The 27,115-nt window shown below is 36.0% G+C and overlaps 1 protein-coding gene and 1 long non-coding RNA gene across 4 annotated transcripts in view; one reads left to right on the top strand and one right to left on the bottom strand.

Annotated features, from left to right (window-relative positions):
- The window catches only part of LOC144342350 (uncharacterized), a 117,886-nt gene that overhangs the window by 82,108 nt on the left and 8,663 nt on the right, over positions 1 to 27,115 (top strand). The window contains exon 1 of one of the 3 annotated variants that reach the window (XM_085490432.1): positions 11,092 to 11,185. The exons of 1 other annotated variant lie outside the window; for it this stretch is intronic. The gene's annotated coding sequence lies outside the window, so the exon portion shown is untranslated. Of the gene's footprint in view, positions 1 to 11,091; positions 11,186 to 25,400; positions 25,482 to 27,115 lie in introns of those variants that run through there. One more of the 3 variants, XM_085490431.1, reaches the window with a different exon arrangement.
- Positions 258 to 768, bottom strand: LOC144360064 (uncharacterized). The gene is made up of 2 exons (XR_013422147.2): positions 625 to 768; positions 258 to 401 (listed from the first exon to the last, which is right to left on the bottom strand). It is a non-coding gene; the product is annotated as an uncharacterized LOC144360064 (long non-coding RNA).

The following is a 27,115-nucleotide window of genomic DNA, read 5'->3' as shown; positions in this document are numbered from 1 at the left end:
AATATTCAGTTTCAAAGGAAGAATTACGGTTTAATTTAACATTCCAATTGCCATTTGGCCATGACCATTGAATGTGGTATGGTGTTAAATGGGCTACTACTATGACTCATGAACAACTACCTTGCAACATTTCGTTGTACTCTAGGAGTATGTTTATAATCAAATTGTATGATTTTTCGACAAATGCATTGGACGACGCCAATTGTGAGCTGCTCCGTAACATACTAGAATCTTGGACAATCAGTCAAATCAGAGAATTGAAATATATGTAGATTTATTCATTATATTGCACTACTATGATAGATAACACTGATTATTCGTGATGGATTATGCACTTTGCGACACCAATTACCCTTTAGTATAATCACTTTAATCTCATTCCTAACAACCAAGCTCTGAACCTGAAACAAATCACATATGAACAGATCTTAATACCAATATTCACAACACAATACAACTAAAATAATTATTTGTTTAAAAAACAATCAGATGTTTTTATATCTGGTATATCAATTCAGTGCGATTGACTATAAATGATTATCACAACAAATAAATTACGTGAAGTTGACACTGTTTAACCAACAACTTCTATAATACGAACTACCATTCTGGCACAATACGTACAAGGTAGACACCACGAGTTGTAAAAGCAATTCCCGCAAGAACATTCACTTGGGTCAGGATTGTGATAACTGATAGTTGTCAAGGCTAAATCAGCATCATTTTGGTCTAAATCAAGGTTCACGTTCAATCGATATTCAAGCACCCCTATAAATAAAGCGATAATTAATTGTACTGTCCCTGAAACAAAATATATCTCTTACTGGGACTAAATGCGATTCCAAATCAGTGAGAATTACGCCTCCTATCCCATGATTTAATATAAGAGTCATTAGATATTTGATGTTCAATTATTTATTTATTTTCATTTTAGTGTGACATAAAGTGATTTATAAGTTAAGTTGAATCTTTTACACACCGCGAGATTGATACATGGGTCATATATGAAAATGTACACGAACCTAGTCTACACGAAATCCCCTGATACGAACAAATGCGGGAGGTTATGTGCTTGTCTAATTTAACACGTATTCAGACGCTTGCATGTCACACGTATTTTGTTGTATTTTTAATCTATTTTGTTAAAACCAAAGGGATAATAAAATCGCACACACACCCACCAAGCACGACTGGTGTATATTATAATTCCCTCCGTCACTCCATTACATAAACACATGTTTGCTATCATTCATAACATGTCCAATTTACATATGCATATACCCACCGTTAACACCTTCTCCGAGAATACAGAACAACGCCAATAAATACAGGAACTTCATAACGCTAAATAAGGATAAAAATAAACATTACTTTAGTTAATTATAAACATAATGCTCTGGTCGTTATCCATGAAGTGTTCGTACAACAATAACACGCTTTAACAATAACGATGATGGAGAACGCAGAACACACGTCCCGGAATAGATAATATACATACGCAAGACAATGCATGCTACCGATATATATTTCAATACCTCTAGGAATATATCCGATATATCTGAAAATTAATAATATTATAATAAAATACTATGAAGTTATGAGGAGGTCGGAGTACGTCCACCATTCCTCTAGGTCTTTCACACGTTGCTGTCCATACAATGCCATGTTAACGTCATTGTTAAGGTTTGCTCTTAACAAGAACACGTGTATCTGCCGCAATGATTTGTCATATATATATAACCGAGTTACTATATTTATCAATAGTACTAATGTATGTGACAACAAAATCTCATGAAACTAGAAACAGGTCGCTTTGAAAAACGGCGATTTAATAAATGGACGATACATTGAAGGTTGTCTTGCGTTAAAACAATGTTTTCATGCTCTGATGTATACACAGAACATGCCTGACACGTACCAAGCTGATTTCCTAGTTTCTATCAAGTTTTCAAATGAACAGGTGCAAAAAGCTGCAATATAGACGAACATTTTTTTAATATTGTTTGATACTGTAGAACAAATCAGATTATGATTTATCATTTATTTATCATTGTTTCATCAAATTAATACTCATATGTGTGCTACAAGAAGAGTGTTTTCAGTTCATGACAAATCGCAAATCATAGTCCAATGTATTTAACCATATGCAGTATCTAACAGGGATAGTCAGGATACACGTTCGATCTATACTGCATAAGTAATATGTGCCAACCTATATACGTACTTCCGAATAGTGATAGAACGTGTTTATATACACCTAGTTTATATCAAGTTTAATGAATATGTGTGTTCAAGACCAGTTGCTGCCAATGTAATACTGGGTTGAGTCTTCCTGTCGGAGCTCATTTCACTGATTTCCGTTGTTTCGAACCCAAGTCAGCCCCTTTATCAGCCGCAAAAAAGATACTCCTTGAAAACGAGTATAAGATTCGGATACAATTTTCGTCTTTTATTATTATGGTGATGTTGTGCAAAGTTTGAAACTAGCGTGGAAAATTGCAAGGTTAAGATGGAAAGTGTAAAACAGAAGTACACAATGTAAAACAAGCGTGAATAGTTACAAAACTGAAACGTGACAATTTGAATAAGAGAGGTGGAAAGTGTAAATCTAGCGTGGGGGTTGCAGCACAAAGCAATGACGGCGGATGTTCTTTATTTTGGTAATGTCTTAGCTCCGTGGCTCCACAAATATTTTAAATGAACATCATATAGATTCCAAAAACTTCGCAACAAAAACTGGCGAAAATAGAAATCTGCACTGTAACGAGCATGTTTTGTGAACATACGTCGTTATCCTATCTTAGTCAGGTCTACATAGAATCAGGTTTACATATTATTATCGTAAACTTAGTTAGTCGGATTACATTTTATGTCATTCATATCCCATCGATTATAATCGCACCAAAAGTAAAAAATCTATATATAGCAAACAATATATCCTCTATTCACAAAATAACAAAGAAATGTCAAAACACTTATTGTGAATGTGGTAAATACTTCGTAATACATAATAAGATTGTTTCAAAATTCACTGTAATTGCAAATTTAAAATATACTTACCTGTTCAGTATATCGCTAATAACTTCAAACGACCAGTTTCGATGATGAGTGATAGAAGTGTAGGAATGTATTTATACACTACAAGTGCGTGATAAATTAGAAAATGAACTTAATTCGATGGTCATTAAGTTTGATTCAAAATTCACAATCAAAAAACAAACAAATGAAGGAGAAAATTACACGCTTAACGAGTCGCGCAATTTACCTTAATTTGAACTCACGGCGAGTGGAAATGAACATCAATGGAAAACAAATACAGTAAAGTAACCCTGCAACACTGACATTAATTTAATAATTTACCTAAACCTTAAAGCGCGGTGGTCGTCGCGCAGCGCGTGTTCTCATTTCATGTAAATAATGTATTTTACACGCGTTGTATACGTCGCTATGAGTCCCATATCGAACAGGACGCGGCACGACAACTGCCGCCTTTAATTCTTTCTATGTGTGCATATAAATGCAGATTACTGTAATATAGTTTTGCGTTTCAGTTTTAGTTGCGTGTAAATCACTAGGGCTTCATCTTTTGTTTGATATTGTTTTACCATTCGCAGTTTGTAATTATTTTTACACACTCTGTGAACTCCAGTTGACTTTACAGCCGTTGGTATATCGTGCCACGTACGCAGCTACAAACAAATAAACGACTGAAGGGGAAAATTACACGCTTAACGAGTCACGCTATTTACCTTAATTTGAACTCACGGCGAGTGAGAACGCACGTCACTGAAAAATCAAGCAAGATGTGAGTGTTGTTTAGTTGTATTCTGTTTCCCCCTGTCTGCAAACTAGTTCGTACACATTGCTAATATTGGTGCATCGGTACGTGTAATTGTACAAGCTGCCCACAGATGGTAAGGATTACTGATATGCAGTAAGTTGCCTTTATACGACTTGTATAATCTATAAAACTTATCTCTCGATATCGAAATCTTTTTTAGTACTTTGACCATGTATATTAAACGCACTTCTTATATGCTTATAACGGAAAGATTGCGTACAAATTATTCTAGGATTTAATATCTATACAGTAAAGTAACCCTGCGATACTGTCACTATAGGTTAATTTACCTTGAGCTTAATTTTGTTTCGGACTGTGTGCATGTAAATTAAAGCTCGGTAGTTGTCGCGCTGCGCATGTGCGAGATATATGGGTCTCATATAACAAAGATGGCGACTTTGACTGTTGCGCAGATCAACGAGTACGAACTGGGACGTTTCCAAGCTTTAATTAAGTAATGTTCATGTTATTGAAAGGCATTGAAGGAGTCACCGGCGGTAATCAGTGCAAGTCGCGCTCAGGTCAAACCTCATACTTGTGATTTTCATTTGAAGAGCGCATTGGATTGTGGGAAAATCAATGTTTATCAACACAAACGTGACACATGCGCAGCGCGACGACCACCGCGCTTTAAGATCACTGTAGTATAGTTATGCGTTTCAGTTTTAGTTGCTTGTAAATCATTAGGGTTTTATCTGGATAGGACAACATTTTTGTGAAAACGCCTTTTGTTTGATGTTGTTAATTAGTTCAGTTTCGCTATTCGCAGTTTGTAATTATGTTTATACCCTATGTGGACTCCAGTTGGTTTTAGCATGGACGAACTAAGTAATAGTAGTAGTGGTGGTGGTACGTCCATGGTTTTAAAATCGTTGGTATATCGTGCCACGTATACCGGTACAATCCACATTGTTGGTTTATTGCGTGACGTATCATCCACAGTACGTATACGTCATTGAACTTTATTTTACAGCTATAATACCGACGAACATCGTCGCCAACATGCCGCTTGCAATTCAGTTGAAAGTACCTCCAATATTGGCCTAATTGACCGTCGAAAGGGATGATCACAATGGAATGAACAATAGAATACTTATGCGATCACTTCATAGCCTGCCTTCCATTTCACTGCTGGCGTACTAGTATAAACAAGCCCAGATAATTAGCTAACTGTCATGAATATTCCGCAGCTGTTGGAAACAATGCAAAATTCACTACAATATCGTAGGACACATTCTGTAAGAAGCTAATGAGAAGCTCCCCAACGGAATAACTAAATCTACTACCACTCATCACATGGTTTAACAATTGTCAAAATAGTTTACAAGACAACAGGGCAGGGAAATTTAAAAAAGAAAAATCCCTACCCTGCTAAAAAATACAAGCCCTGTTTATGTTTTCAATATTGTATTTACTTTCAATAGACGCACCTGACTCATCAAACTTTTGACCAACCACTCATTCTAAATATTGTTGAGTGAGGGCGCTAATTACTAATGAAAAGGATCTTTTAAAAGAATTAAACTGATATCGTGTATATATCTATATATCTGTTTAATTCTTTTAAAAGATTCCTCTTAATTAGAATAGTTGTTGGTCAAATATTTGAGTTTGGTGCATCTATTGGCTAAGCTTGTTGTACATAGATGCAAATGAGTATAGGAACCATTAATGCTGTAGGGGTGGAGGATTTCATGTTTGTAATGACTGGTTGTAATGTGCTATCTCGTTGTTTTCAGGATGCAGCCTGATATTTGTTGCTTTCTTGGTTGTTCAATTATGGCTACAATTTTTGTGGTGGGTGGAAGATGTATTGATTGGTTGTTTTGTCATTGTTCAGACACCCTGCAGCTTGAAGTGGTATGGTCCCAATCAAAATTTGATATAGCGGTGTCTTCTAAAAACATCAAAATGATTTCTGTTTATTTATTACTGTTGTAGATCCTGAGAACTAGCCACTGAATATGATGTCGGAGAATAAATGGTATGCTGAACAAGATTTACTAGTTATTGTTGGCAATATTTCAATTTGAATTGGGAGCAAACTGTAACACAAAAATCTAGTCGCTGTATTGTTATGAAAAGGCGGTGGCACGAAATTGTGCATGGGTGAGGGTCTGCTCAATTTTGAAATCTAGACTCTCTGAAACGCTATTTTGTGAGGTAAATAATAATAGAAATAGTATGTGTTATTTTGAATGTGGAAGAGGCTAGAGATCTTTTATAAAAACATTTTCTTCCAGTTCGAATGTCACTTACTGGTGAGTACCTTGTTAATGGTGGTGGACTTGGAGCTTGTTGTGAACATGTGTTTATGGTGGTGGACTTCTACAAGGCCGCGCAGTTCCATTTTCACTGGTGTAAAACAAGTAGAAATCAATGTGACTACGTTTAAAGAGATGAAATGTTGTTTCAAAGTTTGTCTGGCAATCCCAAATAATTTTACTTGGGCGAGAATACAAATTACTGGCTGATTTCCTATTTTTGTCTAGACAATTGTGCCTGCGTAAATCCATAGATAGTGATAAAGGGCAGTGGTCGGATAGATGTGATATTAAAATATTGGATTGAGTTGTATATGTAATTTCTTGGTAGTGGTGCCGACATCATTTGCACTACTACCTCCTAGACGTGTGATATGTGTAGAATCACCCACAGTCATGTCAGTGATGAGACTACAGTCAATGCATAACTGGGAATATGATCAAACCAAAATTGTACATTCTCAAACTTTAATGCACTTGTTTCATACATGCTTGATTTAAGATTTAGATGAGTTGGAATTTACCACATGAAATGGTTGTTCAGACATTTTTTTTCCATTTATTTCAAAGGCCACTGCAACCAACTTGCATGCATCCTGGTTCATTTGCATTTTCATTCATGTAACTAGGAAATGTAGATCAGTGTCAGAGACTTCTCACACTATACCCAACCATGGCTTGCAAAATTTTCAAACGGGAATGCACTCATTATATACATACTACATATCAAATTGCAGGTATAATATTCTAAAAAAAAGTTTAAGAAACATTTAATGTAATGTTTGGTGTGCTATACTTTTTATTTGTGATATTCATAGAACATATCTTAGGCGATGCTTTGACAAAATACACCACTGTGACTGAAAATTACCAACTGCCGGGTTTTCTTAGCAATGCTGTCGAATAACCTGACCAATTATTTGTTTTGATGTACTCGGTATATGTACACGAATTATACCAAATTTCGGAGCAATATAATTAAATAAGCCACCTTCAGTTTTACGCAAACCAATGACCAATCGAAATTCTTGAAGTCAGGGGCAGCACATCTTCGCCAGCCAAGGACCATTTATTCTGCCGAAGCCTCAACATTAAAGCGCGGTAGTCGTCGCGCTGCGCATGTGCGAGATATATGGGTCTCCTATAAACAATAATGGCGACTTTGACTGTTGCGCAGATCAACGAATACGAACTGACACGTTTCCCAAGCTGTAATTAGGTAATTTTCGTGTGATTGGAAGGTATCGAAGGAGTAACTGGCGGGTCTCAGTGCAAGTCGCGCCCAGGTCAAACCTCATACTTGTGATTATCATTTGAAGAGCGCATTGGATTGTGGGAAAATCAATGTTTATCAACACAAATGTCGAACATGCGCAGCGCGACGACTACCGCGTTTTAACCCTTGGCAGATTTCACCACGATTCACTGTATGTCACACGCACTCAAACGATTATACGTTTCACTTGGACTCATTTGTATTACCCAATCAGAACTCGCGATTGAAACGACACATTACTAGGTAAAATTTAAATCTTGGAATATAGAAATTAACGTGTTGATAGCTTTTTGCTCTGTGAGCGAACTTACTGACCAGAAACACTAAGTGCTGTACCTGAGACAAATGTTGCGTTTGTTGCAACGAAGACTGGATCCATTCGGGCAAGTCGATGTTTTATCAGTTTCGACAGTTTTTTTCAGTTTACTAAAACACGGTTTGGACAAATCTGTGATAAGTTCCCGACCATCACATTTATGATACAGCAACGCTGATTGATGGCGCCAGCTCCTTAGCGCATCCAATCAAATGTCTCAATTTAACTGCAGTGAAATACAGTTTTTTCCTAACACGATCGCGCACGGGTTCGTGGGGTGGTTATGCATGGCCGGCTTTAGCGGAACCGTGCGATTCGGACATTGGAAACTATAGTATAGAAAGTTCAGTCAAATCCATTTAGCAGTTTTCCTAAATGGCTTAATGAACCTCAGCAGAAGAATCAACATCTTCTTGAAAATCGAAACGGTAAATAATAAACGGTAAAATAAAGAGTCCCAATGAATCTGATCGTTTTTTTTGGGGGGGGGGCGGATCCATAAACAACTAAAATAAAATGAATGAAAATACAGTTGTTGTTGGCCAGAAACGTTACAGTTACAGTGAAGTCAAAATTTAAAACTATCAGTTTTACTCCTTTGAAAACCAACTTAACGCCCTTCCAGTCAGTATTAATAAAGCTGTATGGATGTGAAGGTTACTTTAGTGTAAGCTCAGTGTTCATCGACAACTGTAAACGTATATTATGAGGTTATTACGAGGATACCTCAAAGTATGTACAAAGGTGTACTGTCTGAGTGCATACTTTGGGGTATCTTTGTAATAACCTTATTATCATACATCTTTTCCTTCCAGGGAATGCCGAAATCCAACTTGAAAAAAGTTAGAGCAGAATCAGCGAGCTTCTTTGTGTGGAGTTTACACCAAAATAGGAAATAATGGTTGTTGCTTGCTACAAAACATATGAATTCCAGTATTGGAAACGCTATGTAGGCATGGCCCTATACATACCACTTCTATTGTTGATGGGTCGCAGCATTTGAAGGTGTTTGCTAGAACAATAGAATACGTTTGAAGTTGTAATATGCTGAAAGTGTGATAGATGAATAAAGTGACGGAAAACAAGTGGAGTAACGTAGTCATGTCTTTATATTGTAAAATGTCAAATTATCAACATAATGAATATAACTATAGCACCACGACCAGTTATGTATCTTTTAATATCGGGGGATTACATTTGTGTGTGTAAAACAACAAGTAAAACATCTTCTACTTGAAGACCAGATGGCTGCAGTGAATGGCTTCTCCAGCCACCCCAGTCGCGTAACCATGTGACCGCACCCACCCGTTCTTCTATTTGTGGAAGTACAGGATGGATTTTATTCCTGATGTTAATTGGTAATTATCAAGAAAAATGAAAACCAAGGTGTTACTATCGAATTTGGGATCATCAAAATGTAAATATAAGAATCAGTGAAGTCACTCTAGCGTGGATCAGTGGGAATGATATGACAGAACCCCACACCCTCCCGTGGCTTTCGTTGCGTATGAAAGTTATTTTCTTTATTTGGAACTGATTAACACTGCAACGTCGCCAGCAGAAACCTCTTGGTATTTCGATGTTGATGGTTGATGGCTCCATAATAATCGCTGATTTTACTGTTAGTGAATCTTCCGCAAGCCCTTCAAGGTTTATGAAACTCAGTTTCCAGGTGGTTAACATACATTAAGTTTTCCTAATCGTAGTATTCCATGTGATGTACACCTAATATGCCAAAAATATTGTTGAACGATTCGAACCGGATAAAAATAGACGACGAACATTTGTTTACAAATTAAAAGTAGTCCGGTTGCCAATGGAAATACCATGTTCATTTTCATATCGACCGTGAAAATACCAAAAACATTATTGCATGGGTGATATGCAAATTAGTTTTAGTAAAAATAAGAGACTACCTTAAAGTACCATTACTGTTGTTCAAATTTCATTTCAGTCGGCGAGTATATTCATGTACAACAAAAGAAAAATATCGCTCTTCTAAATATTGTTTATTTCTGCTATTTTTCGAAAAACGGTACTCCTGAAGGGACTACATTGTTTGCTCTCAGACTCATTTGCATACGGGGTGTGGAAATACCGATTTTGATATCAGGGACGAATCAAAATAAACTGCAGTACATATGTAATAATAAATATGCATACACATTTAAGTTCACCCACAATATCTACATTACGTCCCCTGTATATGTGTTAAAGTGTGGTTAATATGTCATATATCAATTCAGTAATATTGATGTGGTTTTTAAGCTTTCTTACAACAACATAACACATTTTATTGAATGCAGGCATTTTTTGTTTACTTCATGAAGAAGCATGTTAATGTGTTTGTTGTCAGTCATGAATATTACTTAACTATCTATGCTCCACTATTTCATTCCCTGTTAACAAAAGGTTATGCATCCGGGCATTTTCTGTGATTCACCTTTTCGAAATCCCACATTTTTTCTACTGGTACGTAAAAATACAACAATTATTTAGTGACGTCACAAACCAGCCTTACAATACAAGAGAAGCACTCATAAACATTCCCATAATGCGGCCGAAACATTTTGAGTTGATTTTGAGCTCTGCTATAAATAATTTTTAAAAATCGACAAAAATGCCGAGTGTGACCTCGAGATTATTAAATTGCTACCACTGAAAAAACCTAGTGACCTGAATGGCTTATCTACTGAACACTCGAAATATGCTGCTTCTACTTTTAATACATATATATGCCGGTGGAATTACCCTTTGACCTATGATGAAAGTTGTTTTAGCGCTACTATTAAAAAACATAACTGGGAATATTATCAACAAGTACAATTATTGTAATTTTGCTATAACATCTGTAACCTTCCAAAGGTGTGACACGTTTTCTAAAATTACAGACAAACAGTTTTTTTAAAGTACCAATCTACCGATCGCAGCATTCTACTGAAATAAACCATCCAGCAGTACAATAGTCTGGGCATCACTGTATTTATATGCTTTCTTGGGTGTTTTGAGAGAGTGAACCGTTGGACATTGTTTAATAAGTGTAGTGAACGTAAATTTCTAGTGTATTTCATTTGTTTTCTTAGAAATTGTACTGAATTTGATTGGGAATCCCCAATTCTCTAATGTATCTAACGGCTTAGCAGGAATGAGTAATGTCTCCAACACTATTGAACGTGTGGATGGATGGTACAGCGGAAGGACCGTCACCTGCGCACGCGCGGTAATTGAGTTACAAGCGACGATAACAACACACGCTAAAACACAAAGGCTCATGGGTAGACGCTTATTTGTAAACAATGACACGCTATGACCATCTGACGCATGCGCAGGTGACGACGCCCCCCCCCTCTAATAGCATTTCTACTGGTACAGATGATAAGAAATAAAAAAAAATACAGCAATTATATAGTGGCACCACAAAACAGTATTTCATATCGCAACCTACTCGTGAAAGACTGAACACGTGATCTCTAGGTGCAAATTTACCTGTGAGTTAGATATTTTATACGTTCTTGTGTATTTTTTTATAATTTTTGACGGTCATTTGCTCTGTGTTGTTTGGACTTACCCTATACGACTTGTGTTATACATCTTTATTTCAGTATTTTGTTTTCACCATATGAAACATCTGTTTACAATTAATTATTAATTCGTGTCAAAACGTGCATATAATGTTTTCGACACGGTTTATCAGTCAGCTCATGTGCTAAATCGATAGGTTAAACAGCCGATGTCAATAGAGTAAGTAGCCTGTCACGTCCTCAATTGAAATATAAAGTACAGGGGGAACAGTACTGTGATTTCGCCCAATCTCCCGCTTTTATGTCGACCACTTATCGCTTAATTTCCGACCGGAAAAAGAGCACATTTTTATGGCTTTATTTTTTAGTTTGCTTATGGAAAACACTGGCAGTATGTCAGAATATTGTTTAAAATAAAATATTCCATTTCAGTCAAATCAGATTGTGTGCGTAACTTTAACATCTATGAAAACCAGAAAGACAACTATAAATCAATGTGAACTTCAGATAATTTTTAGCAATGTTACCGGCTTGTGCATACGAAAATAAAGCGGAGAGGATCCGATGAAATTTAAGAAGCGGTTGGAGAAGCGAGCAAAAAAAAATCAAAATGCGGAATCAAGCAAGAGGTTGGGTGGAATTAGTACTGTACATTCGCAAGCGATTCCTTACTTTAATCGACAAGTAATTTCTTATTTTCACAATACAATTTGTTATTTGGTAATGTGACAGTCGTTAGTATTCATGTAGGTCCAATCAGTGCTATTGTATTATCCATTTCGACAATCCGGCCCTGCTCGACGATTATTGCATTTTTATCGCAAAGTTCATATTTTCTTCCGGGTCAATGACTCCAGAATCAATTGGGTATTACTACGTTATTCTTGAATGATTTATATTTGGTTTCACGTGATAGTTGGTCTAGCATTATTATATAGCAATGCAAACAGGTCCAAGTCCACGGCATGGATCAGAGTGTACCCCAGACCACTGGTTTCGATGAATGGTATGGGGTAATCACAGTGTAGCTTGTGGATAAGAACTGAAAATGGATACCGATGACGGATTTTGAGATGAAAGTATTAATGGTTGATGTTAAAAAACGCAATATCAAAGAAAAAAGTGTCCCCATTAATTATATACAACATCCCTTAATGATTAGAATTTGTCGTGCAATATATACTTGTCAGTTAATTGTTTTGTTCTTGTTGGGTATTTTTGTCATGCAGCATTTTGTATGTGTTCTTGAGCCCTTTATAACACGACTTGTGTTAACGATCTATGGTCCACTATTTTATTTCCTCCATACAAGATATCCGTGATGTTGTTTACCATTTTGAATGCCCGTATTTTTGTATTTCTACTGGTAAATACAATCAAGAATACAACTATCATTTAGTGACGTCACAACTAGTCTTTCATGTCACAATCTACTGGTTTAATACAGTAGAAGCATTCACTAGGTCAAAATACACTTGTGAGTTAGATATTTATAGGTTTTCATATAATGTAGTATTACTCACTACAAAACAGAATATATTCATCTCTGTACTCACGCTCTGTGGAAACTATTCCACTTTGCATTTGCTTGGACAAACCACGACCCAGTCGGAAGGCAATGACCAGGACAGCGGCAGAATGGGACGCTGCAACAGATAATTGTATCATTTCGATGTTGAGATCCGTGGTTTTTGGCGATGAATTAGTATTAAATACTCGTTATCTGACAATTTCTTTCTTTTTAAATAGCTCCACCTTGATCCCTTTTTGAAAATAACATTGTATTCATATCCATGGTACGGGGCCATGATGCTCAGTAATTGGACACATTATCGCGAATAATCTGCTGGAATTTCATCATTCAATCCACTGGTATTGATAATGATATAATATAATCACAGATAATGATTTCGGAAATTCTTGAAGTGCGAGATATGACTAGAAAATAGAGAAAATGAAAAAAATACCGTGGTACAACAACCATACAACCATGTACAAACCAATTTCAATGAAAATGAAGTAAAATATTTTTCAGTAATATTGACACGTGTTGTTTGGTATGATGGATCCCCCATGATTGGGTACAAGAGCATAGAATTAAAAATATCATTCATAAAAGACATGAAACCATCAAAAGTGGCCTTATAAACAGCCATTTAATTTATAGTGGGGTGGGCAGAGTATGCCGGTGCATATTTTTATTACTGTCTGACCACCGAATTTCCCATTTATCTTGACCATTTCCAAACAAAAGCTCCAGCCATTATCAGATTTTACTACCTGTTCTAAGATGTGGCACTTGGAAATAAATGTTGTGACATGTGGCAAATGTCCAACTGTCTTAGGTAATAAGATAAAACAGGTAAACTTGTACGGAGCCCGTGAATTTCATTCAAGCAAAAAAAAACTACATCCACACCAGCAAGACAAAAATTGACAGAAGCATTGCAAAGAACGTAATTGTTGCCTACAAGCTGCAGTGCCCTGATCAGCTATAACACCTTACATCACAAACTCACAAGCACACAATATGTGAAGTAAGAAATAGCAACAAAACTTTTGAAAAAGACAAAAAATGACAAAAACACACAGGCATATAAATACTAACTTTGTAGGATCTTTATTTGCTCCAAATAATCCATAGTAGAACTAGGCAATAACGACACATGTACATGCTAAAAACGCAAATGCTCATGGGTGGATGCTTGTTTGTAAAAAGTGACACGCTATGGCCGTCTGGCGCATGTACAGCTGACGACTCCCCCGCTTTAATTCAAATTAAGTTGACGATTTTGGAATGTCACTTTAAGAATGAAAATTCGCCAGAAATTTATTTATATGACATTACGCAAACATTCATTTGGTGAAAGATAGCTAGATTTTGTTCTCAATGAGATGATTAAAACATTCAATCTCGGAAAAAATGTATAGGCTAGCTTATTCTGCATATGTATGTCAAAGGGTTGAATTACAGCACATTTCTTTTCATAGATAAAAAATATGTAATTCCAAAAAATATCAGTAAACACACTATAAATGAATTTAAAGTGTTATAATTTCATTAAAATATTATACTGAAATTAGCGTGTATATACATGGTACATTATAGTTTGTAAATTTGTTTGAAATAATATACATCCATTTTTACTACTACTTGGACATTGTGTATTTGTTTTAACAATTCATTATAGATAAATATTTGATAATAACTGGTTATTGTGAACATATTCGCATTAGGATATACATTTAGTTATGCAGATATATAATTTCCAGAATTATATTGAGTATTATATACGTTTACTATTTTTTCAGTGGATGAAAAACCTTCTGTGGGTGCAATGCTTTTGAATGAATAAATTGCAAATTTGTACTCGGAATTACAATAATATTTATATTATGTATCAAGTTATTTGAACTTTGCTTACACTGCAAGACTTGGACCTATGTGATCTTGTTTTAATTTGTATAATATTATTATTCTGAATATGTATGTTATATTTACAGTATTTTCAAACTGTTAATCAAGTGACAACATGGCAACTAAGTTTATGTGTGTAGCTTTGGCACTGGTAAGTTTATGCTGATACATTTTGTAAATGGTTTAGTGTCCTCCACAGCCACATAGTTATTATTATTTCATTGGTGATCATTGTAAACACTTCACGCGTAGGACATATATTAAGCCAACATTTTATTTTTCTAGTGTCGATAATCAAGATGTGGATCATCGTAATATTGTTTGAAATTAGTTCCAAATTATAAGAGTTAACATTTTTATTATTGTATAACATAGCAATTACTGCAACATGATGAAATATACCCAATACTTGGTATATATATGCATTCCCGTATAGTAAAAAATGAAACGTACATATTTCATGGATTCTTTGTTGATTTCAGATGCTGATCTGTATCATAATAAGTCCTGCAGAAGTAGATAGTTCGAGTTCGGAATCAAGTGAAAGTCAATCAGCGAGTGATTCATTTGAATCGGTCGAAACGATCGAGGAATTAGGCGATAATAGTATGTATATATCTATGTTATTACAATTACATGTATCTTGATGTATCACATATGGTATAGTCGGGACCTGTCCTCGTGAAATGCGTTTAATTGATTAAGATAATTATACATTGTGAATTTCCTTAGCTCGGTTAGATTTTGGGAAGAAATAGCTGCTCTAAAAGTTCTAAACTCAGTCGCCGGCTTTTACAAGGTAAGGCTAAAAGATGTCGCTGATGGTTTATTCGAGCAAGTACTATTTGTTGCAGTATATATACATAAAACAATAGAGTGCGGTAATTTGTAACAAGAAAGACATAAAAATAAAACTACCCTTCACTAGAATAAAGTTGTAAGGATCCAATCAAATAACATTCATGACTTTTCAAGCGGAAATACCAAAAACATTTAATTATAGTTTTCGTCATTTAAAAATATTAAAATTATCAAATTAATCATGTAATATAAATATTGCAGAATGTTAGTTGTATCATTTGCATAGGAAATATAACTTAATTCATAACTTTTTTCTTAAGGAACCATGTGAATAATTACGTAATGACATCGACCCAACCACTGATCCAAATGTGAGAGTTTTATGCACTGCAATGATTTTGTCTTTGTAAAGTAGTCTAAGATAGTTTCCTATGCAAAACACTATGATTTGACACATTTTGCACTGTGTCAAAAGAAATTTCTCCTCGTTTTAGGCTACAATTCGACAATCTTTTGATTGATGATTTACCGACAAAAAAAGAAGGTTATTATTTCACGGGTGCCATGTAAGGACGTACTCTAACGTTTTTTTTCTTTTTCAGATAAAGTGCAATTCATGCTGTGTACTTGATGAGTGATTAAGAACGAAACGACTTTTAACTATCAACAATGACTAATTGGTGGTGGTGATAATATACCTTTAACTGTATTAAAATATTCTGCATTGATACTAGTTTTAAACATATATACACATATAAATATTTCCACTGTCGGATCATGAAGAAAGAAACCCTTTGAAATTTAAAAATGTCCCCAGTCGATCAAGTGTTAAAACTAAATCATTAGACATATATAAGACATGTATTGTAGCTACTTCGAACACAATTGGTCAAATTATTTCAAATAAACGATTTAGGACACATACAAATATGGCCACCTTTAGCTCATTTTTAATTAATACAGCTGGCGTATAGTCATATCCGTGAAATGACGTGTGATGAATGGAGCTAAACAAACATGAACGGAACCCAAAGCGTAAGTCTCTATTTGTATTTGACCAGACTAAAAATATCATTGCTGCAGCCAAAATTTTACCTATACTGGGAAATGTGAAAAAACAAACAAGACAAGTGACAATAAAATCATGTTGATGATTTCACTACAACAACCGGAGCACAATATATAATACACGAAGATACACTCAATTTCGATTAAAAAATTGGATACAGAATGACGATAATAATAATTGTGATCATTATGTATATTTGAAGATTCATTAAAACATTCTCGCGATACTTGTAAATCTTACGTGTACACTTCACATTTCGCACTGGAGAGGCAAAGTATGATTGCTAAATTCACAATATCAATGGATTGGTTGAATAGTCTTGAAGCAGCTGACAATCTAAAGTTGTGTCTAGACCTATTGGTCTTCAAGAAACGACAAACAAAACAAATTATTAGCTACACACAGTATATGACTTGCCATGCAGGTTTACAGATGCAAAGATCTTTACAGTATCAAAGGGGAACTGATATTATAAATAGGAGCAGGATGGCCACTGCAATTAGTATGTTAATCCGAACCAAGCCGCTCACATGGACCTCCACATGGGTAAAAAACGAAGTGCGTAACAATCTAAGTGATGCTTTTTAAAAACTGTAAAAAAAGAAATGTTGAGTTATAAAAACGTTAGTTTGCTGATTTTGTTTACCCTTTTTGCTGTTTATTTCCTCGGCTATGTGTTTGAGTTGGTCTGTAAAACTGGACAGGGCCTGTGATTTGGCAAATCAGGCGAGCAAAAAATCGATCGCCTGACCAAAAAAATAAACACGACTTTAACGGTCTTTAAAAACAAATGTGCCGAACGTTTATGACACAAATGGTTACGCTTATTCCCCATTGCCTGCTATCCGTGTTGTATGAATCGCCCACTGTGATTGGTCGTAAGTTTCGTCCTTTGCATCACAGAACGAATCAGGTTTCATATAATGACATTTGACTGGGCAAAATCGTTGATATACGGCGGGTACATTAGCGTAATCGCACGCGTATATTCTCGATATTCGAAGATATATGTTAGTCGGCGCACACGTACATTCAACGTGTGTACGGGGAATACGCAACGTATTTTCGCGCATTCGGAACATACTGATATGTAAATTTACACATCATTATATTTACGCAGACCGGAAGTATACAGTCCACACATTTACGTAAACGTAATGTAGAACAATGTTGTCTAACGTATTCCTACGTATACGTAGTATATACAGACACGTGAGGAACCAGTGCACAGAGTTAATACTGACACAGATATATGTAGCGTATACGGCCACGCAACAAACCAGTGCATATAATTAACATCGGCGTAGATCTACGTATATTTTGCGTATACTCGGCAAATTTGAAGTGCATGTTATTGGCTGATTTTTCGGGAACATTTGCATACAGGTCACATAATATAGGTCAAACTTCATTTCTGCAACACTGGAATAGTTAGAAAAATGAACACAACTTAACGACCAACGTCGTGGCGTGGTACGCAAGCGTGCCATACAAATAAAACAAAATTACCTTGAAAAGACAAACGTTTTAAACAACGTTTTTATAGGTCCATGTATGAACTAATTGTGAAAAATATAACAATGACGAAGCTACTGCAGAGTCAATCCAGGCACGTTGATTTTCAAAACTTCTAAACAGATTGATATTATTCTCTCGTAGTGACTTGATTTCGGGCTCTAAAATAGCAAGTTGACCACATTTATAACCTCATCAATGTAGTTAACCCAATGGAACGCAGAGATAACTTCAAACAAATTAAGGTCTTTCTCAATGGCCTGCATGATAACAATCCTGTAATTTTAGGCGGTGACTTTAACTGCACTACAAATCCCGCCCATGATAGACTTAACGCAACTGAACCAGATCGCGCTAGTGCTGAACTTTTATTATCCATTATGAAACGGCACAAACTCGTAGATGCATGGAGTCTTTTCCATAGGAACATGGTCCATTATACTTAGTCAAGAAACAACAGTGCAGCACGACTAGATCGTGTCTACATTCCAAAAAATCTGGCCACTCGGGTCCAACTTGTAAAAATCGGCACAGGTGTTAACTCCGACCACTCACCAGTGACGTTGAAACTGTCGCGTGCCTCAATAAATACTCACAGTCCCATATGGTGCCTGAATACTCAACTATTGGTGGACGAACAATATCGGGAGTTAGACTTGGTGGGACATTGGTAAGCTGAAAATCAAACTGCTTTCACAACAATACAGTAATTTCAGAAACTCATCACTTAAAGAAACTAAAAATATTCTAGAAAACGAACTGTGTAATCTCGAAAGCAGCCAATCCACTGACGCAAATGTAGAAACTCGCATCAAGGAAAAAAGGGACTGTTAGAGAAACTTATTAAAACACGGGTACAGGGCGCCATCGTGAGGTCGAGATTCAAACAACTCAATGAAAGCAATGTATCAACGTTCTTTTTTCCGAACTCGAAAGTCATAAAGGGAGGAAAAAATGGATTCCACAACTTGAGTCGTTAACTGGTCAACTTACGGACAACCCAACTGAAATTAGAAAAATCGTTTAAGATTTCTATTCACACCTGTATACGCCAAACTCAGTTTCTATAGAAGCGTAAACTTCAACTTAGTGATTCGAGTAGAGACAACATTGATACGGAAATACAATTTGATGAACTCACCATAGCTGTTAATTAATTGAATAATAATGCGTCACCTGGTATTGATGGGCTCTCGGGTGAGTTCTACAAAACTGTTTGGCCGTTAATCGGACGTGATTATTTTAAAGTTTTCTCTGCCTCTATTAATGCAGGCAAATTACCACTATCTTGTCGCCGAGCTGTCTTGTCGCTAATACCTAAGAAGGGTAATACAAACTTGATAAAAAAAACTGGAGACCAGTCTCACTTCTATGCAGTGACTACAAAATTCTTACAAAAGCTTTGTCTATGCGGCTGCGTGGTGTTCTCGGGGAAGTAATTCACATAGATCAAAGTTATTCAATACCAGGTCGGAATATTTCTGACAACATTAATTTACTACGAGACGCAATTAGTTATGCCAATCAACAAAATATTACACTTGCGGTTTTTTTACTTGATCGGGAGAAAGCATTCGATCGCGTGTATCATAGTTATTTGAAGAGTACCTATTTTATTAAGTGGATATGACATTGTATACAGACACGCAAAGTTTAGTGAAAGTTAACGACGCCCTCACTTTGCCTCTTGAGTTCAATCGTGGTATACGTCAGGGCTGTTCCCTGTCCGGACAACTTTACTCACTGTGTATCGAACCGTTACTCAATAAAATTCGTGATAAGAATGAAACACGTGGTCTTGAACTGCCAGGTCCTAGACAAATGAAATCACACTTGTCCGCCTATGCAGATGATGTGGATGTTTTTATTACGTGTAATAAGGATTTTGAAAGTTTGCTGCACTGGCTGAATACATATGAACAAGCTTCAAATGCTAGAATAAATATGCAGAAATCGGAAGGTCTCTGGACTAGTAGTTGGAAGTGGCGCAATGATCGACCGTTTGACGTGCATTGGAACAATCAAAGGCTAAGGTTTTTGGGTATGTATATCGGGAATTCTGATGATTTTAACAGTAATAACTGGAAAGATACTGTTTACGCCATTGACACTAAACTTGGCCACTGGCAACAGTTTGCTCGAGCTTTATTGTATCGTGGGCGAGTTCTAATTATTAATCAACTACGTGCGTCAAAACTATGGCATCGATTTATTAGTATGTCACCCTCTATCGACCTACTTGACACGCTGCAGATTAAATTTAATGACTTCTTGTGGCAAAGACGGCACTGGGTTTCGCGAGATGTCATTTTCCAACCTGTTAAAGACGGCGGACAGGGTCTCGTGCACCTTGTATCGCGTGTTACTGCCTTTAGACTACAGTTTATTCAGCGTTACCTGTACTCTGAACTTGAACATTCAAGTTTTTGTTTTACAGACTTTTATCTCAAACAAATCGGGAATTTGAATTACAGTAAACAACTTTTTGCCATTAATTTCCTTGATATTCCTGTTAATAACTACTTGTCAGTTTTTTAACTACAAGTAGGGATTTGATTGATCAAACTCATCGCCGTTGGAAAACAGCAGACGAAATTGCGCCCTCAGTTGCTATTAACTCCCGTCGGGTTTTGACACAAAAGCTAAAACTGATTCATAAAGGTATTTTACAAAGTTTTGAAGATATGGCTCATTTGGAGTATTTCCATGAAGAAACCGAACCACTGAAACCACTTGAAGCAGTTAAATATCATTTCACTTTGCTCTGTAAAACAGAGGTAGAGAATGACGAATCTATCTGTCTGTACAAATTTGAGAAAGGCGCTATATATCAGTTATTGGTTAAGACAATAGCTTTGAATAATGCGAGGTTGGACACAGTGCGGAGAGATTATTCAGATATACCCGCCTTGCTCATGCTGAACTATCTGACATATTCCGTAGTAGGATTAAAACATAGTTGAACTCTGGTGACCTTGCCCTTTGTTATATAATATAATTCCCTTTATCATAGTTTGTTTCAATATAAATATGCATTGTCATAATTAATTTTGAATACAAACAAGTTTTGGGGTTGAACCAACAGTGGGGAATCAGTCTATCGAATGTCCTTAAAATATGTAAATATCTTACAAAAACATTGGTGCCTTATTTGTTTAATTATTTTAAGGAACATAATTTCCAGCTTTATTGAAAGTAATTGAGATATTTTAGAATAAAAACAAATGTCTCATTGCAAAAAAAGTGCTGCATTTAGATGTGAATAGATTCATAAAACATGCAAGATAACAGAAAAATTTAGCTGGCTTTAGTTCAAGTATTTTGTACAGGTGTCTGTCAAAAATGAATGATTCACTGAGACAAATATGAACTGCCTCATTGTGTGACTACTGTATTATATGAAAAGTAAAAAAAACACCCTTTATGAATAGCTATCAAGCTCTGCTTTGTATGCAAATCAACTTAAATAGTTGGTGTCCAGTGGAGGGAGAAGTCAACAGTACTGTTGTCTCCTGAGAAACTACATCTTCAAACACTGCAATCTCTGAAGTGCGTTTTTAAACTAGTATTATAAAAACTCTATCATTCTGTTCTAATAGCTGAAACATATTCCTGTGAGTTTTCATTTGTCGAATGAACTGTTTGTCAAATACAGAATACATATATTTTAGAATAATTTTCTTTTTAAATGTGGATGAAATGTTTTGCTTTTAATGTATTTTTTATGTATTGTTTTTGATTTGATAACTTTTGACTAAACAGATTTTCTATTAGCTTCAGATCTTGATCAAAGTTTGGCACCCAGTTCATAGCAGTGCTTATATTGATTTTCTGACATCTTGTTTTCTGTGAAGATTGTATTGGTAGGTTTGCAAATGTGTATCAGACTGTGCAATCTCTCCATGAGTTGGTTTTGAAACCCAGTATGGGATTCTGAGATACATTATCAAGGATATTATTACAAGATAAATCATTTGCTTCATTGAACACATACAACAATGCATATTTCCACTGAGATCAGTGACCTTTGATGTGTATCACCAGTGATCAGTCAAGTAGAAACAGTCAAAATATTTTATCAGATTTTCTCAATTTTTGCATGATATTTTCATACAGGACATCTGTTGTTCAAACTCAGGGAAGACTTTATACTGATGAATAAGGTGACCAAGTTTTATAAAGTTTGGAATAGAATTAGTAAAGTTATTATGCACACAATAACAATTATTAACGACGACGACGACGACAACAACAACAACGACGACAACGCCGGACAAAATTTTTCCCTTAATATACTTTTCCCTTCCATCTTTGATGGTACGGGCAAGGTAAAAACGTATTTTAATTGAATTTCAGTACTCCAAGTTTTTAAATAAATTGAATCTATTTCAGAAATGTTGGTGCCATAACGAAGTTTTATGTAAAGTAAATGACACTGAGTTACAGTATTTAATATAAAGAGCTGGTCTCTACTTGTTAGTAATAAAAAGTGTAATGTAATATTTTATGTGTAAACTGTCTACAGTTAAGATTTATGTTAAAAATTAAAATCTCATTCTTCTTTCTTGAGGAGAGGGCGTACTTTTCAGTAGCTCTCGTAGAATTGCGAATACTGCTCCTGTTATATGTTTCACTGAACACTTCACAGACATACTCTTGTGCAAGGTAGTTCGGAATATTATTTATTGAACTATAACAAAATAGCTGCGGGGATTGGCGTGATTTCCGCGGACTACTTGTCTGGGGTCGGTTCACACTCCAACGAGCCAACATGGCCGCCATGGCAGACAAAGACACCTTCAACATTACAATGAAGAATGCAATACGCCTGGAAACAGAGATGGAATCACAGTGAATGATTATGTTGAAAGCATTGCAGAGATGGTTGGCCCTGCAAATATCATAGCAGCTTCTCGGATGATCAGGTCAGTTGTTGTATTTCTGAAGAATACAGATATCGTTAATGAAGTTTGCTTATCCGGAATCGTCACTGTCAATGATATGCTAATCCAACCTGAACCAATGATAAAACCAGCCACCAAAGTTATATTGTCTAACGTACCACCTTTATTAGCCACAATACAATAAAACAGCATTTATCTGAATATGGAAAGGTATTGGAATCCACGTTCCGCTTCATACCCCTTGGATGCAAACAGGAAAACTTAAAACATGTAAAGTCCTTCCGACGACTAGTATTTATGGTTCTAACACAGAAGAACATTAATGGCGTGAAACATCAAGATCGCACTTACCCAATATATATTTCAACCAATGAAATACGATGCTTTAATTGTCACAAAACTGGTCATATTCGAAGCAACTGCCCACTTCAAAATACTCAACAACATAATCAAAATCAACACGACCCGGACGTCAATACCGATAAAACACCGACTGCCATGGAAACCAATGTCTGCAATCAATCAACAAATGAAAAAACTGATGATGTAACTCCTGAAATCACTGCTAAAATCAATGAAACAATAGATACCATGGAAACGACTAGATGCAACAACACAGTGTCAAATGACATAATCAATGACAATACTGATAACAATGAGACTGATATAAACATATCAAACACAGCTATTCAAAACACCAAAGCTATCAAATACCGCTGCTAATGACAAAGACCTACCTACCTACCAATAGTCGAGGACAGGGTACGATTCCCTTCTTCGCCAGTAACCAAGCAACAAACTACGAACCAACCAGAGCGAGGACGGCCAACAGACGCATACAATGCACCCAGCTCAAGCAGGGACGTTGCCATGCAACCTGTTGACATTCCTACTAGCAACAGATTTTCATCTCTACTCGATGATGCATCATACATCGAAGATGACGATGATACACAGTCAATGTGTTCAACCACATCCAATGTTTCTCAGCTGAGCGAAGCTACAACACAAGATCAACAAGGCCCATCGAATGATGACTTAATCGATTTTCTGGAGGACATTAAATACACAAAGAAACAGACTGAAAAATGTACAGATTTCTGTCCGGACTTAAAAGTACTTGTTAAATCCTTAACCCGTTTTCAGAAGTCTGATGCTGTCTCCTCCCAATTAAAAATACGTATCACAAAACTCACGATAAAGCTTTCTAAGTATAATAAAACCGCCCATCTACACGTTTCCGAAAGGTGGAATGAACAAAATGTCAATGTCAAATCGTTCTTATCTTCGGAACACGTTCCGTATTAGTTCGCATACATAATGTTCCCGACTGAAACGTTATACACAAAAATATTTATTTAAAAAACAGAAGACAAGTTATTTTCTGACGGGCTTGATCTACACATTTAAAACTCATATATTTACGAAACATTTACCGTGTATTTGTACACATTCGAATAAAATTAGAGTTAATAAAATATCATCTTCAAGATTAGATCAGCACGTATGTATATGCTTTCTAACGTCCGAGTTTGAAGTGACAGAATTTACTTTGTTGTTCGAGTTTGGGATGTAACGTATCCTTTTTGCCCTCGTCTGTTTTCACTCATATGCTTTCCAACGGATTCAATATGAACGCTGCGATCTTCCTCGACATTACGGGTAAGCGTACAATTGTCTACGTACATCCGGGCCTAAAGCAGACACACTAACTAGAATTGCATAAAAATACATGATATGTTACTAAAATAAACACCAATTACATGACCGATATTTTCAATAGAAACAGGTATAATTCTACTTATATAACAATTGAAATCAATCGGACAAACTCGACTCATATTGGTCAGTCAATGTCTACATGTATTCGGCAACACAGGAGACGTTTTTAGATCGACTCAAGATGCTGTGCAATTCGACAGTTCCGGTAAACGATTGTTACAAGTTGTTGGAGTTAAAATGAGTGCCAGAGCAAGCACACTGACACATTTTTCACATACAAGTGGTTTGCATTAGTGTTAAAACATAATTATTGAACAAAAAATCATGTGAGTTAATATATATCCCTATACAATTCATCTTAATTGCCTGCACACACGTTTTTTCATTATATTATCCACCATTGGGCAGATGATAGACAACCTGATTCTTGTCAGACTCACCCTAAGGTAAGTAAAAACATCACCTTGAAAAATCCCCATTGGGTGAGGTAGGTAGGGCAAGGGCTGACCCGTGATCTAAATAGGTTATCATATTATACATGCATGCTTAAGGTTTTAATAATAATATGGTTTTTAAGCTTTCCAACAAAACAACACGCTTAAACACGGGCCACTACAGTGAATGCAACATTTTTTCAGTTGTTGGTACTCATTCATCAATCTTAATTTTCTATTCCAGGGATTTTCTATTGTTAACCATTTCGAATACCAACTTTTCTACTGGTACAGATGATAAACAATACAGCGATTATATTGTGGCACCACAAACCAGTCTTTCATATCGCAATCTACTTGTGAAAGGCTGAACAAGTGATCGCTAGGTGCAAATTTACCTGTGAGTTAGATATTTTATACGTTTTTGTGTTTTATTTTATTGTTTTTTGACAGTGATTTGTTTTTTTGTTATTTGAACTTTCCTTATACGACTTGTGCTGTACATCTTTGCTCCAGTATTTTGTTTTCACAATATGAAAAATCTGTTTACAATTAATTCGTGTCAAAAAATGCAAAGAATGTTTTCTACACAGTTTATCAATCATCTCATGTGCTAAATCGATAGGATAAACAGCCGATGTCAATAGAGTAGCCTATCTCATCCTCAATTGACGACGATATAAATGAGTTATAGTACCCCGGGTACAGTACTCATTTCGTCCAATCTACCGCCTTTATGTCGAACGCTTATCGCTTAATTTCCGACCAGAGAACGAGCACATTTTGATCGCGTTGTTTTCTCGTTCGCTTATTGAAAATACTGACCGCTCTTCCAAAGACTAATTACTGGCATGCGTGGTCGAAATGGTGGTTTTAATGGTAAAGTTTGAGGAGAAAACGAGTTTAAACTATTATTACATTCTGAACGACCCTTCAAATCGTTAACGCTTTGTATCGTTCAAGAACGCAACTTTAAGTGTGACCTCTTGTTATGTGAATGGATGTGGTCCATAACATGCTGGTGGCGCGGAACTGTACTCCGTTTGAATTTGGGGCCGCTCGCTCCTTTCAACAATGATTATTGAGCTAGTTACGTGAAAAAAGGCAATGCTTACTCCCTTGAGCAGAGTCATGATCAGCGTTTTCAATTATAAAGTTATTCTCACAAAAACGGGCGACATACTCTGAAAAAAAAACAGAGCTTGACATGTCTAAGTAAATTACTGGGCTTAAAAAAAGTGTTTAATTTAGTTGTAGCCGTAATGTATCTCAGCCTAGTTTTTATTTTTGAATTGAGATCAATACTACTTGATTAAGTATTCGGTTTCTCAACCCTCAAATTATACAGTCATGCCGTACTTGTGTTGAAATACATTTTTGGCAGTATGTCACGTCAGAATATTGTTTAAATTTAATATCCCATCTCAGTGAAATCTAGGTCAAAGGTTTAGATTGTGTGCATATAATTATAGACAAAAAGTACATGTATTTAATTTTAACATATATGAAAACCAGAAAGACAACTATAAAGACAACTATAAATCAAAACCAGAGTATGTCAGATAAAAGTCACTGTGATATTGTTGGAGACAATGTACATTTGTTTAGCGGTATCCAAATGAATTTTTAAATGAATTATCTGGGCGTTGCTTAGAAATACCGACCAAGTCGATATGAAACATACATTTTTGGAACACTTGTGTATTTCAATGAAATACATCTACTTGCTTTTGCTGTGTAGATTTCGCTGCAATGTGGGTCCTCCAGTTGATTCACATATATCCTCCTAGTGACGGTGCTTTTCTGTCCACGCGCGAGTTTCAGACGCAACTTGGCTATCACAAGTTTGTGGTCGCTCCCGATGTCTGCTCCTCTGTATGTGCGGCAATCAAGGAGTGAGTGCCTCCGCCAGCTGCTTATGAGGATGTGGTCTAACTGTGCCCTTGTTTATTGGCTGTACAGATGTCCAGTCGTCAAGAGCCATTATCATTTGCAATCGTGCTTGCTGCGTGGGAGCCCAGGACTGTCTCGTAG

Source organism: Saccoglossus kowalevskii, chromosome 15, assembly GCF_978046115.1.
Source record: "Saccoglossus kowalevskii chromosome 15, keSacKowa6.1, whole genome shotgun sequence".
Taxonomy (NCBI): domain Eukaryota; kingdom Metazoa; phylum Hemichordata; class Enteropneusta; family Harrimaniidae; genus Saccoglossus; species Saccoglossus kowalevskii.
This window is presented reverse-complemented; position numbering and strand designations above follow the sequence as displayed.